At 47.5% G+C, this 14831-nt stretch overlaps 1 long non-coding RNA gene across 1 annotated transcript; it reads left to right on the plus strand.

Annotated features, from left to right (window-relative positions):
* The first annotated feature begins 1713 nt into the window (after nucleotides 1-1713).
* Nucleotides 1714-9686, plus strand: LOC119869775. The gene is made up of 3 exons (XR_005372281.1): nucleotides 1714-2045; nucleotides 2510-2605; nucleotides 8145-9686. It is a non-coding gene; the product is annotated as an uncharacterized LOC119869775 (long non-coding RNA).
* The last annotated feature ends 5145 nt before the right edge of the window (nucleotides 9687-14831 follow it).

Genomic DNA, 14831 nt, shown 5'->3' on the forward strand with positions numbered 1-14831 from the left:
TGATCCTGGAGACCTGGGATCGAGTCCCATGTCGGGCTCCCTGCATGGAGCCTGCTTCTCCCTCTGCCTGTGTCTCTACCCCCCCTTTGTGTGTCTCTCATGAATAAATAAATAAAATCTTTTTAAAAAATAATAAATAAATAATAAACTGAAAAAAATAAAAGCATGTGAGAGAAGGAAATGGGAGAGTACATTGAGAAAACCAGAGAGGAAGGGAATCGGTTGTCCAATTGTGTTCAGGTGTCCAGTCTTTATCCTCTCGATGCTAAAATCACCCCATTGTGCAGTTCTTTACTGCTCGATCATAGCAGACTGACGATTTGAGGGGCAAGAGCAATACCCTTACAGCTGAAGGAAGGCAAACGTGTCCAGGATGGTACGGGGGAGATGATATGGCTGCATCTCGCTGACTTGGAGGGAAGATGGGGTGGAGGGGTGGCTCAGGCTGGAGTCTGACAGCCCCAGAGCCATGACAAGGCCTCTTGTGTGATCCCCTAGTCTCTGAACTCAGATGCAAATGGATGGATCATGACTTCTATAGTTCATTCTACACAAACGTCCTGCAAAATACTTTAGTTGCCCATGATTTTCGTCCCATATATCCCTGAGAATATCTGAAGTAATAGCCAATCCTTACAGATAAGCGTTTGCCCTTCCCCCACAATACACATATGTGTGTTTGGCCATCTGGGCCAAGAAGAAAAAAATTATAACTATGTGTGGTGGCAGATGTTAAATAGACATATTTGGTGATCATTTCTCTCTCTCTGTATATGTATGTGTGTCTATATTTAGAGAGAATCATCACGTTGTGCGCCTGAAACTAACATAATGTTCTAGGTCAACTATATCTCAATTAAAATATTTAAAAATAAAGTTACACTAGGGGTGCCTGAGTGACTCAGTCAATTAAGCAGCCAACTCTTGGTTTTGGCTCAGGTCATGATCTCAAGGTCATGATATGGAGCCCCATGTCAGGCTCCGAGGTCGGTGCAGAGTCTGCTTGAGATTCTCTCTCTCCCTCTGCCTCTCCCCTTCCCCACAACCTCTCTCTGTTTCTCTTTAAAATAAATAAATAAGATCTTCAAAAAAATAAAGTTAAACTAGCATCATAAAAAGAAAGAAAGCAAGGCCTTGGACTTAATCAAGAAAAAGAAAATAATCTCAGTTTAGGGAAAAAAACACAGGTGGAATAAATAAGGTCCTGCCCTCTAGCTTGAACGCAGATGAAATTATCCAACCGCACACATGCACATGCACACACATGGGGTGTGACTGGCCCCCATGGCCGTCTGGGATGGCCATAATTTGCCTGAGAGGCTGCAAACAGGACCATCCTCCTTCACTGGGGTTTTCCAGAGCCAACACTGGAGCTTCCTCAGAGCTGGGGCTGAATTCCATATGATGGTCCAGGAGACTGCGGCTGGAGAGCCTTCTTTTGCACCATCATCCCAGCCAGGTGCAAGCAGCTGCTGAAATGCACTGGAGAATAAAAAGTCTCACAGAGACAGGGTGTCTGACCCTTCACCACTGAGAGGCACCGTTCACTCTTGGGTCCCTGGGAAAGGACAGCGTTTGGCAAATAATAGGTGCATGATAAATATTTGTTGAGTGGGTAAATGAAAAGGGCACGCACACGTTGGACATCACAATGCTGGCTCAGTGTCCCCTGGGGGGCTGGCTCACTGCACCCACCCATTCTGGCTGCCGGCTCCTCCTGGCAGGTGCTGGAGCTCCTCTAAGCACCGTGCCTGCTGCCTGCAGCAAGAAAGAAAGAGAGCGGAAGCCCAAGGAGTCGGCCCGGACTGGCTGGTCTCACATTACTGTCAGCAGTGGCCTGTCAACCGCTTATTTAAAGCTCACAATGTCTGCTCTTGTTGCACAGACAGACCTGCCATTAGGAGCTTTCCAGACCAAACCTCGGCTGCTCTGGAGAACAGTAATTAAATCAGCAGACCACGATGTCTGCTTTCTGTTCTTTTCACACCTGTCTGCCAACAGCTGGCTTACTGGGTACAAGGAAGATCTTGGCAGGGCCCAGACTGGTAAGCGCCCTACAAAAATATCCAAAGGCCTGAGGCCGGTGGGGAGGGAGGCGGTGGTCAGTTTGTGCTGGGCCAGCGTCTGCGACCAACAGCAACTGGCTGGCATGTCCTGGGGGACCTGCCACATGGCCTGGGGGAGCTGTAGCTGGGGCGGGGATGAAAGAAGCTCACATACAGAGTCAGCAATAGACTATTGGGAGCAGCCAGGAATAATTGCCCACTTCCTGAGGATCTGTTGGGTGCTCCCATGCACCAGAGGCCATGCTGGCATCTCCGTCTTTTAGGTTGCTCCTTAAGTGGCCCAGAGTTGAGCTGTTTCCCCAGGCAGAGGAAAGCACAGCCTGCCACCAAGAGGTGTTATGGAAATGCCTGGCAGACAGGGCAGGGGAAGAGGTGGGTGACGGCTCAACTCCAAAGCCAGCCCATGACAGACTCTGCAGCCAGCTTCTCCCCCTTTCTTGCAGCAGCTGGGGGAGCCCCTGGACAGTGTGTCCTGGGTTTAGAGCACCAGGAGTGGAAAGGAGAAGCCTCCAGGCTGCCAGGGGCTCATCTGAATGGAGGTCAGCATGTCACTTTCCTCTCTGAGGATCCCTGGGGCCTTCTCTAAATACACACAGCCTGGAATTTCTGCTCTGCTGATTGTCCAAAAATAAGAAAAATACCCAGAGAGCCCCCACTGAGCCCTGCCCCACTCCAGGTCACAGAAACACAAGATGATTGAAAATACCCAGAGCCCTTAAAGGGGCACCTTCCTCAGCAGAGCCTGGCACATGGTGGGAGGTGGGGTGGGGAGGGCCCAAAGGCTGAGCCGTCCCAAGGAGAGGAAGTGAGGTCCCTGCTGGCCATCTCCAGCTGGGACCTCTGCTCTGAGGGGCTTTGGGGAGGAGAGCCACATACAGAACCGTCCCTGAGGTCTGGAAGGCCCTAGAAGAAATGATATAAGAGGTCTGTTGATTCCTACTTAAAAAGAAACCCAACTAAGGTCTGTGTATTTCCCTCGTAGCTGAAAAGTTCAAGAAAAGAAAAAACAGAAAAGCCTGTGTTAGCACCAAGTGGGGAAGTTGGTGCATTTTCTTCCCCCATGCCTCCTGCACAGCTCTAATTGCCAGGACCTTCCTTGTCTTTTCAGTGTGAGGACAGGCTTGGGTCTGTGTTGGGGGTGCAGGGGGCCTGGGGGGAATGGGGGTAGGGGTAGAGCTGGCTCTGGAGAGGCTGGGGTGAAGGAAAGTTTCTCCCCTGGGGAGCAGGCTGTGGTCCAAGTCCACACCTCACAGCTGGAATGTGTGTGTATATGGGGGGGTCAAAATCTACACCCCACCACTAGGGTATGTATCTGGGGGAGGGGGTCCAAGTCTACACTCCACTGCTGATGTGTGTGAATGCATAAGAATGTATGAGAAAGGGCAGCCTGGTGGCGCAGCGGTTTAGTGCCGCCTGCAGCCTGGGGTGTGATCCTGGGGACCCAGGATTGAGTCTCACATCAGGCTTCCTGCATGGAGCCTGCTTCTCCCTCCGCCTGTGTCTCTGCCTCTTTCTTTGCTCTCTCTGAATGAATGAATGAATAAATCTTAAAAAAAAAAAAAAGAATGTATGAGAAAGAGTGTGTGTGTGTGTGTGTATGAAGGGGGAGACAGGGAGAGAGAGAATATGAATGTGACAATAGAGGGGGCGTGGGGGCTCCATAGACGCCAGGAAGGCAGCCATGGACTCAACAGTAGGGTGACCTGGGGAGGGTGCTGGCACAGCACTGGAACGCCCCATTAGAGGTGCACCCCCAGCCCTTCTGGGCGGCAAGCTTGAGCCAGTCAGCCCACTCCTCCGCACACCCCCAACTCGGCCGTGTCTATAAAACAGCTGCTCTGGGAACCACCGCCTCCTCCCTGAGCTGTGGAGATCAAGTGAGCTCTTCAATATTATATTTAGAAGTGCATTTGAAACTGCAAGGGGCTATGCAAAACTGTGAGAATGTCATTCAGCAAAAGGCTGATGCACTGTGCTCCCTAACGGTACTCCTGCTGGACGCTCACATCCCTGTGTTGGATAAAATGGACATCTGGGGGCACCTGGGTGTCTCAGTCAATTAGCATCTGACTCTCGATTTCAGCTCAGGTCATGATCTCAGGATCCTGAGGTTGAGCCCCGCCTCACACTCCATTCTCAGCAGGAAGTCCGCTTGAGACTCTCCCTCTCCCTCTGGCCCTCCCCCTCCTTGCACACACACTGGCTCTCTCACACACACACTCTCTCTCTCTCTCAAAATAAATAAATAAAATATTTAAATGCAATACCATTCCCCCCCCCCACAAAAAACAATGGACATCTCTTTGGCCACCTTAAATGCACCCACCGTCCGCCCCCTCTGGTTCACCTTGAGACTCACAGAAGATAATAAAGGAACATATGAGTGCTGAGAACATTGAGCTGTTGACTGCAGGCCTGAGGCACCCTGTGTGGGGCGGGCTGTGCTGGAGCCACAAGAGAAGACCAGCTTCTATCCTTTCCCTACCACTTACCACTCATCGTCCTTGGGCAGACCACTTAACTTTTCCTCTGTTAAACAGGAATGGTGACCCATGGCTTTGTTCTCCTTACAGAGATTTTTCCTTTTGTGTGTGTGTGAGGGCCAAGGAAAACATGTATTTGGGAGCATTTTGAGGTGGGTACATTGAGGCCAAGAGACTTACAAAGTTCTTATCTCTTAAAAGTGGAGAAGTCAGGTTGGATTGAACTTGGGGTCATGACTCCCAAGTTCAGCCCCTTTCCATGCCATGTCAACTAGTATTTAGGAATAAAAACAAGAGTAATGCAGATTATGAACAGTGATCACCATTGCTCTCGAAAATATCTCAGGCCACCTGGCACTTCTGTGCTCCATAGAGATGCCCCTCTGGGCTAAAGGGGCACAGCTTGATCAGGATAGCAAAGTCTCTATCTCAGACCCCATTCACCACTCACCCCTCTACCAAACACCCATGGACAGTATACAACCTGCCCAACTCCACATGGGCAGCCTTGATTGTTATCAGCTTAAGTTTTAAGCTCCTTTTCTACAGCAGGACATTGAACATTTGGTTGTTTTCCAGGTTGTCCCCCCACACAGAGCAGTGAAATCAGTGGGCTAGAAGGTAGATTTTGGCCTGGAAAGAAAGGTGCCAGCCTGCCAGCCAGACAGACATGGCCAGTGCCCTCCACCTTTCCTGAGAGAACAAGGAAGGGGTGTGGCCTAGAAGCAAAAGGAAGAAAGACTAGAAGGAGAGGAAGACCAATGTAGTCAGGATTTAAATCAGGTACATCCTCAACCCACAGAGGAAGAGAGGGCATTGTCAAACTCCCCTCTAAAGAGGGGACATAGAGAGGAGTCTTTTAATTTTTTTTAAGATTTTATTTATTTGAGAGTGAGTGAGCAAGTGAGTGAGAGAGGAAGCATGCACACAAGCCGGGGGGGAGGGGCAGAGGGAGAGGGAGAAGCAGACTCCCCACTGAGCAGGGAGTCCCACGTGGGGCTTGATCCCCAAACTCCGGGATCATGACCTGAGCCAAAGGCAGATGCTTAAACAACTGAGCCACCCAGGTGCCCCGCGAGAAGGGAGTCTTGAATGTTCCCAGGGTTTCTAAAGAACCTCTCCATCCCCGTTGCAAGCTTTCCCCCAAAACCAGGAGGTCTGGCCAGCCCAGAATCCCATACCCTCAAGGGAAGAAGAGTTGAGCCTTCTCTGGTGAAAAAATGAGGGAAGCCCAGTTACCTCCCTTGCCCCTGCTCTCCATTTATCACATCCCTTTGTTCAAGGCGTGGACCAATGACAAAGCTCTTTTTTGTGCATTTTGCCTTGGGGGAGACACGACCCAAATCCTGGGGTTCACGGGGCTCCATCCAGTCTGAGCAGCTGGTGGAAGAACTCAACAGGGAGCAAAAGTCTTGTAGTACCTGCTAGGTGGAGGCAATCAGCCAAGACCCCAGTCTCTGTGTGTTTCGAGGCCAAATGAGTTTCCAGGTCAGAGTCAATGTGTTACCTGATAAGAACACAGAGCTTTGAACCAGCTAACCTAGATTCAAGTTCCTACTCAGCTCCTCGCCCACCCAGTTGGTGACTCAAGTGAGTTAGCTAATCTCTCTGAGCCTACTTCCTTATCTGGAAAATAGAATGAATGGGCACATCATGGAATCAATGTCAATTAAGGTATGAAAGACTACAGTGGGGCAGGATAGCAGGAAAGTGAAGAACAGGATATTTTGACTTAGCCCTGCATTTGGGTCCTGGGTCCATTGTTCACTAGCATTGGGACCTTGGACAGGTAGGGACACACACATATATATATATTTTTTTAATATGGACTCTATTTCTTAGAGCGGTCTTAGGTTCACAGCAAAGTCGAGTGGAAATTGCAGCATTCCATTTACCATAACCCTCCTGCCCCTGAACAGCCTCCCCCATCAGAACAGCACATTTGTTATAATCAATGAACCTACACGGACACATCATCACCCAGAGCCCATAGTTTACATCTGAGTTCACTCTTGGTGTTGTACATTCTATGGGTCTTAATAAATGAATCACTGCCCTAAAAATTCTCTGTGCTCCAATTCATCCAACCCTCCCCTGAAGCCCTAGCAACCATTGAACTTTTATTTTCTCCATTGTTTTGCCTTTTCTACAATATTATATAGTTGGAATCATATGATATGCAGCCTTACCAGATTGGCTTTTTTCACTTAGTAATGTGTATTTAAGGTTTCACCATGTCTTTTCATGACTTGATAACTCATTTCTTGTTAGCACTGAATAATATTCCACTGTTTAGATATACCATAGTTTATTTATCCTTCCACCTACTGAAGGACATCTTGGTTGCTTCCAAGTTTTGGCAATTATGAATAAAGCTGCTATAAACATCCATGTGCAAGTTTTTGTGTGGACAGAAGTTTTCAGCTCGTTTGAGTAAATATTGAAGAGCACCATTGCTGGATCATATGGTTACTCTCACTTCTCTGAGCCTCATTTTCTTCATTGGTAAAGTGGAGAGAACGTAGTCCTACAGGGTATTACAAGGTTTACGTGAACTAATGCACGAGAAGCTTTCGCACAGTGCCCAGCACGTAGGCCGCACTCAACACATGGCTGTCCTGTTCAAGTACTGACGGTAATGCTAACATGAAAGACGTGAGTCCAAGCACTGATGGAAGGAGATGACATTCATGTGTCGTAGTCATAGGTCATCTGTCCATAGTCCAAAAAGATGCAGGGCAACAGGAAACACTGACAGGCCATCAGAATGCCACTGCCTCCATCAAGGGTAAATATGGTGGCCCTGAGTGCTGTAAGCCAGAGCAGCCTAAGCTTGGAAGGAAGGTGGAGACAAACCCATGTCACTGTCCACAGGGAAGCAGTCTCAGGTTCAGCAAGTCAGGGCCCCGGGTGGATCACAGAGTCTTAGACACCTGCTGACCTCCACTGTGTCTTCCTTGGCTTCCCAAGCCTGCACCCAGGCAGCCTCCCCATCCCCTTCCTCCACTTGACCCATCTGAAGCTAAGCCCTGCCCATCACTAGAGGCTCAGAGGTGACAAAAACAGGGCTTTTTTTTTTTTTTTTTTTTTTGTCTTTTAACCTACTTCCTGTGTACTCACTTCATTGTTCCCAGAATTACCAAGTCACCAGGAAGCTTTGCTAGCTCAGGTTTTTTCTTGTTGTTTTTCTCTTTGCTTCTCTGGAGACAAGACCCACTTGGGGTCTAGACTCATACATAAAGTGTGAGCCAGTGGTAGTTCTTTGGAACCCACTTCTTTGGGATGTCTTTGGAGATACCAAGTGAGCACATGGGGCTGAATGACAAAATGAGTCCCGCTGTGCGGTGTGTGGTTTCAGAGGGTCATGCATTCTTTTCCGCTGAGGGGACTAGAACCCTATTCCCTGGGTCTCCAGAGCTGGGCAGTGCTAGCTGGAAATAATGATTGTGTTTTATTGTTTATATGTCACTCTTCCTTCTCCAGGCTGCCATGGAACTATTAAATGGTCTGAGTCAGAATTAGGCCTGAGCCTTCCAGGAAGCTTTGCTTACTCAGCCCCTGCCCGCAGCAACTTACTTCACCTTTTGTCCAGCAGGGTCATCAGGTCATTCATACAACCTTCTGCCCTGCCCCTGTACCTCTTCTCATCAACAAACATTAAGGAGAAGCGAGAGCTGCTCTGCCCTTGTTCTTGAAGCAAGCCCTTTTGCTTAGGAAGCAAAGCCCTTTGGAAAGCTGGTGTTTCTGTCAATGATGCTTACAAAGCAGGTGAGTGGAGGCGGCTTCTGGCTGAGAGCCTGGGGTAGGTACTGCTCTAGCAATGTCAGCTGAGCGTCCTCAGGCTTGTCACCTCTAATATGAGGGTGTTTTACTTGATGAACTCTTTGATCTTTTCTAGATCCTATTTTAAATACTTTTCCAAGTACCTCAGCACTATCCAATAGAAGTTTCTGCAATGGTGGGAAAGCTCACTAAAGCTTTGCTGTCTGATAGTGGCAGCCAGTGGCCCCACGTGGCCACTGGGCATGTGAAATGTGCCTAGGGCAGGCAAGCCACATTATTTCATTTATTTTAATGAATTAAACTTTATTATTAAAAACTATTAAAATTATTATTGTTATAATTATTTTAATTAATTTAAATGTAAGCAGCCACATAGCTTTCTAAGCTACCATATTAGAAAACACAGATCTAGGAAGCCAGATTCTATCTTTAAAACCATGGGTTGGGTCAAATTCTGTCTGAAAATTATACCACAAATCCACTCAGTTCTCTCATTTCCATTTTCTACCTTAAGCCGAACCACTAACATTGCTTTCTCCTTGGTTTCTCTTCTCCCACTTTCACCGCCTATAATACTTTTGCCCCAGCCCAGAGCAAACTTCTTAAGACATAAAGAATAGGTAAATAAAATATTTTTTTAAAAAAAGACATAAAATTGGCCAAGGTATTCCTCTTCTCAAAAACCTCAACATCCCTATTGCAGTAAACCTGAAAATCCACCTGAGGCCTGCAGGTGCTCGTACTCTGAATGCCACTCCCTTCTGGCCTCACCTGGCTCTTCATTGTACCTAACACTTTAGGTTTCTGGAAGCTGCCAAACCCTTATTGAGCTCAGGTGCTTTGCATAAACTTTCCCTTGGTTATAGAGCTGTGCTGTTCAATACAATGGCCACTGGATACACGTGGCTCTCTGCTTATCTATATTTAAGTTAATAAAAATTAAATAAAATTAGAAATTCAGTTCCTTGGTCACACTAGACACTTTTCAAGTGCTCCATAGTCACAGGTGGCTTGAGGCTACATGTTGGATTGCACAAATATGAAATATTTCCATGCTCATAGAAAATTCCTTTGGATAGTGCAGTTCTGGAACATTCTTCCCCACACTCCAGCTAGACTAATTCCTATCCATCTTTCAAGTCTCAGCTCAAATATCACATTCTCACAGAGGCCTTTTCTAGTCCTTCAGTCTAAATGAAGAACTCCTGCTGTCTTTCTTATAAAGCTTGCAATTTTCCTTTCTTATTCTTACAACGAAAAAGAATACAAAGTCGCAATTATGCACATGGTTGCCTATTGTGTGTATTTTCTATCAAAGTCTCAGAAAAGGACACCGGGGTGGCTCAGCGGCTGAGTGTCTGCCTTCGGCTCAGGGCATGATTCCGGGTCCAGGGATCAAGTCCCACATCAAGCTCCCTGTGAGGAGCCTGCTTCTCCCTTCTGCCTGTGTCTCTGCCTCCCTCTCTCTCTCTCTCTCTCTCTCTCTCTCTCATGAATAAATAAATAAAATCTTTTTTTAAAAAGTCTCAGAAAATGTCCTTTTTGTTTATCAGTCAGTCCCCTACCCTTATCTCAGCTCTTCACACTTAGTAGAAGCTCATTCATGCTGGGTGAATGAATGAAATACTGAATAAATGCTGGATAGAGTGGTTGCCTATCATTTACTTGCCTGACAAAGCACTAGGTAAGGAGCAAAACGTCAGGAACTATATGAACCTGGGATGAAATCCTGACTCCATACGTATTTTGGCCAATTGGTTAACCTTTCCAAGCACCATCTCCCCACTGGTAAAAGGGTATGCTAGTGCCCAGCTCACAGCACAGTAGTGAGCAGTGAATGAGGTAGGTAACTGATGCCATGTATTTCTTTTCCTCTACTACTTCCTCTATGTCTTTCCAGCCTTTTCCATGGTCCTCTCCCCCTCTCACTGCCTCTCTGGCCTTGACTTCTAAGTCTCTTGTCCCTCAGCCCCACCCTTACCAGGAGGCCTTTAATTCTCTCCAAGCTGCCACCACTCATTGATCACAACATTCCTCCCACAGAGGGAGCCTACTTTGTTTGGGTCCGTCCTCACTGCCTTCCCCACCTTTGGCTATATGAACCACCCAGAATTCTTAAAAGCACCCACCCATCCTGGAGACGCTCTCAGAATATCAGGTGCATACAGCACCTGGCCCACAGTGATACCACAATCTTTTCTGGGGCATTTGCAATAAATTCCTATTTTTGGACCACCTACATCAGCATCCCTTCTTAATTTTAAACGAATTAAACAAGTGTTTGTTTAAAATGAAGATTCGTAGGTCCCAATCCTGACTCATCTGATCTCTGCAAGGGGGGCCCTGGAAGCTGCATTTTCATTAACTATCTCAGGCAACTCTATTGCTCAAGGCCAAGGCTTGACAGTGTAGAATATTTAGTCCCCTGGAGTGCTGGGAGGGTTCTTCTACATCACTCAAAGGTCCTCCCTTTAATCTGTATAAAATTTCATTTTACATCAGAAGATTACTTAGCAAATACCTACCTGGTAAAGTTATTACTGAATTACTAGTATTTGGGACTTGTTAACTCATGTTAAAATTTACTAAGGTTTACAGTGGACCCCAACTCACTGTTCTCCCAAGGAAGAAGGCAGCAATGCAGTATGAGGTCTTCCTGTGGACTGCGTGAGGCACAGGCCCAAAAAAGTCACCACAAGTCCCCAGTGAGTCTAGAATGACTTGCTGCAACTATAGGACTATCTTGAGCTGGTCATGATTTTAAATTACTGCTCTTCTTGGTCTTTGATGATAACTTACGGTTAGCTCCTCTTTGTTGATTAACTTATTATGGGTTGCATGGGGAGCCCTCTAGTTTGTAGGGGTGCAGATTGATATCAACGCAAGCGTGGCCTACACATACATTCTCAGGAGCTAGACTTTAAGACATGCAACCTGCTGTTCAAACATAAGTAATCTTAAAGCTAAAGCAGTTGTGTATTTATATAATCTCTCCAAAATTTACTTTAGATTAATATTTTATTGTTGTAACCAGGTTCATTTTGCACGCAGCAGTATAAAGGGTAGGGCTGGCTGGCTGCAGGCAGAGTCACATGACCAGCACTCTGCTGCACACAGCTACATGGCTCCTTTTTATCTGCTTTGCACCCCAGGCCACCTCCTCTTGTCAGAACCGCGAGGTCCCTGGGCCTCTACCTCACCCCCCTACAGTCCACTTTCCCCAGTACCCACCCCCAGAAAAGTACAGCATGGCAATCCTAGGTGGGAGTTTCTCTGGCTCTCAGAAATAGCAGTTAGAAGCATCCCCAGGCCCTATCTTCTTTCCCCTCTTCATGGGGGGGGGGGGGGGGGGGGGGGGGCTTGACTTCTTCCACACCCTGCAGAGGAATTACAGAGCACAACAGCAGCCTGATATCCCTGGAAAAGTTTCAAGAATGACTCCCACATGTTGACCCTCTGTCCTTTGTCAGACACCACGCTGGGCTGTTATATACAGGTTCTGAAATCCTTACCACAGCAGCAGCCTGCAAGGCAGGGCTATGTCTCCTTCATGCAGATGAGGGCTGAGGGTCAGAGCCCACTAAACTGAGCTTCTCACCCGAGATCCCCTGGCTCAGATCCTGAGGAGATCAGCCCCTGACAGCGCTCCCCCCTCCCCCCCCCCCCCCCCCCCCGCCCCATGCCTTCCTTCCTGTTTCTACTCTACCTTATCTCATTTATGTTAACCTGCACAAAAATAGCAAGATCCTGCTGGTTTGCAAATGTCAAACATTTAAATTTTTTGTTAAATACTGAGGCTCATTTATATACAGTGAATGCATAGCTGATTTGCAACACTCCCTGAGTTTTGATAGATGCATAACGCATACCCCATTTAACATACAGAATGTCTCCTCACCCCAGAAGGATCCCTGTGCTCTCTCCCAGTCAATCCCTACTCCCCCACCCAGAGGAACTCATTTAGTTTTCAGATCTTCCATTTTGTTCAGGCAGCTGGAAGCAAGGGAAAACAGAGTAGCAGGAGCTGGACAAAGCCAGGGAAGCACAAATATTGTCACCGTCCTAGCTACAGCCCGCAGCAATGGTATGTCCATCCACCTTCAGCCTAGTGAAACAACATACTTTTGCTGTGTACTTTCCTTTCCTTCCAAAGGAAACAACATCCAAGAGACATCCTGGGAAGCTCAGGCACGTCTCCCTTGGTCTTCTGCTCACCAGGGCTCAGGGCCAGCCACACCCTTGGGGCTCTTCCATGGTCCTCCCTAGCCCTCAGCTGCTGCCCTGAGGCCCCCTCCTCATGCCACAGCTCCAGGGTCCCCAGCAGAGCCCTCTCCGGTGTAGCTGGAGCAAGTTAACAACAAACAGCACTCCTGGGGACAGGCGAGAGGCAGGGATGAAGAAACTGCCCATGCACCCTAACAGCTGGGACTGCACCCAGGCCCCCCTCTGCATTCCTGCTGAGGGTCTGATGACATCCTGTTCAGCATGTCTATACAAACAAGCCTTGTGTTCATCTCAGAGTTGTTTATGTTAATAGAACAACTTGGGACCCAGCCAAATGTCAACATCGGGGACTCGTTAAATAAACCACGGTGCCACCCATACAATAGAAAACCACCTAGCCATTCAAGATGACATCGAGGAAGACTATGAACAGACCTGGAAAGCTGGGTGCATATATTGCTAACTTTTAAAGGCATCTCACAAAACGACATAACATTAACAGTTCTGTTTGAGTGCTCTGGTGAATGGTGCTTATCACATTCTCTTCTGATTTGCCCGCACTTTGTGCAATGGATAGGTAATAATACATAAAAGTTACTTACTGAAGGTGCCTGGCTTTTATGCTGTTAAATCGCGAGGACCAAAGCATATGCAGGAAGCCTAGAAATGCCTAGACAGCAATTTCAGCCACAGGGCTGAGGGGATGGCCCTGCACTCCCCATGCCCTTGGGGCAGGAGCCTGTGGCTGCTGGGCTCCCATTCAGAAGATCTTACTCTTGCACACACGTATCTCATCATTTGGAAGAAACTGGCCCGTTTACGCCCAAGGAAAGCCAGCTGTTCTCACTGCTCCTTGCACGTGAGCTCCTGCCTCCACAGTTTGTCCTTGCCATTCCCTGGGCCTGAGGAGCCCTCTGGCATGCCCCCAATGTAGGTAAACTCTACCCATCAGTGCTAGGTGGGTAAAGGCTCTCCCCAGATATCCACCCCCTAACCCCTGGACCCTGTAAGTACGTGACCTCTCTTGGCGAAAGGGAGTCTGCAGATGCAGTGCAGGTTACAGACCTGGAAATCGAGAGACTAGACTGGATGCTCCAGGTGGACCCAGTATAATCACAGGTGCCCTTAAAAGCAGAGAACTTGCTCCAGCTGGGGTCAGAAGAGATGTGGCAAAGGAAGTCAGAAAAATCCAAAGCATCAGAGGGACTCACCTCCCACTGCTGGATGAGGCCACACATAAAGCATTTAGGGGAGTGTGGTGGCCTCTAGGAGGAAAGGCAGGCCCCCTTCTGATGGCCAGCAGGGAAAAGGGACCTCGGTCCTGTCACCACAAGGATCGAAACAATTCGAACAAGCTTGGAGGCAGATTCATCTCCAGAGCTTCTAGAAAGAAATGCAGCCCTGCCAACACCCTGATTTTGACCTTGTGAAACCAAGCAAAGGATCTAATAGAGCCACGCTGTACTCACACCCCAGGCCTATAGAACTGTGGGACACTAACTCTCAGCAGCTTTCAAATAGGCGATGCGGTATTACTGACTCTAGTCCCATGCTGTACCTTGCAAGGTGTCATTTTAATGTATGAAACTTGTGGTAATTTGGTAGGGCCACATTGGAAAGCTAACACACCATCCTTCAGCACCAGTACAAATGCCACCTTCTCTGATTTCTCCATCCAAGCATTCTGCTCCTAAGTTTCTTCAGCCTTGACTATGGTCCACCTGTATCAGGGGTATTTTTCTCCTGCCCGACTGTGTGCTATGCAGGGCAGTATCTGAGGCCTCCTCACCTTTATTTTCCTTCCAGGGCAGAGCACATTCCTCATATGTAGTCAGTGTTAAGTTTTTGCCGGAAGGATGTCTCATGACCTATATGGGTGGTTATTGTTTAGTAAAATGAGTTGCTGTGGCAATGGGCCCTAGAAATATTTGCAAATATACAAAGGAGTAGCTGATTGATGATGGCAAGTGACAGCATTAAGAAAAACCAGAATGTGCAGAAGTAGGCTATGCTAATTTTTGGATGCTTGGAATCTGAGCGCTCTAGCAGTTGGCTCTAAGACGCAAATCTGTACACAAAATAAACAGGATTGAAAGTTAGGATCAAAAATGTTTCAGTATATAACCTCTTAAAACATTCGACTTCTGGCAACATGAAGATTTAATTAAATGAATGTTCTTCTTCTGCTTCAAATGGATACAAATGTTGTTAAAAAAAAAAAAAGTAAAATAATGTAACACCCAGCTGAGCTCAAAGGAAAGAAAGGGAAACCCCC

Source organism: Canis lupus, chromosome 17 (genome assembly GCF_011100685.1).
Source record: "Canis lupus familiaris isolate Mischka breed German Shepherd chromosome 17, alternate assembly UU_Cfam_GSD_1.0, whole genome shotgun sequence".
NCBI classification, from domain to species: domain Eukaryota; kingdom Metazoa; phylum Chordata; class Mammalia; order Carnivora; family Canidae; genus Canis; species Canis lupus.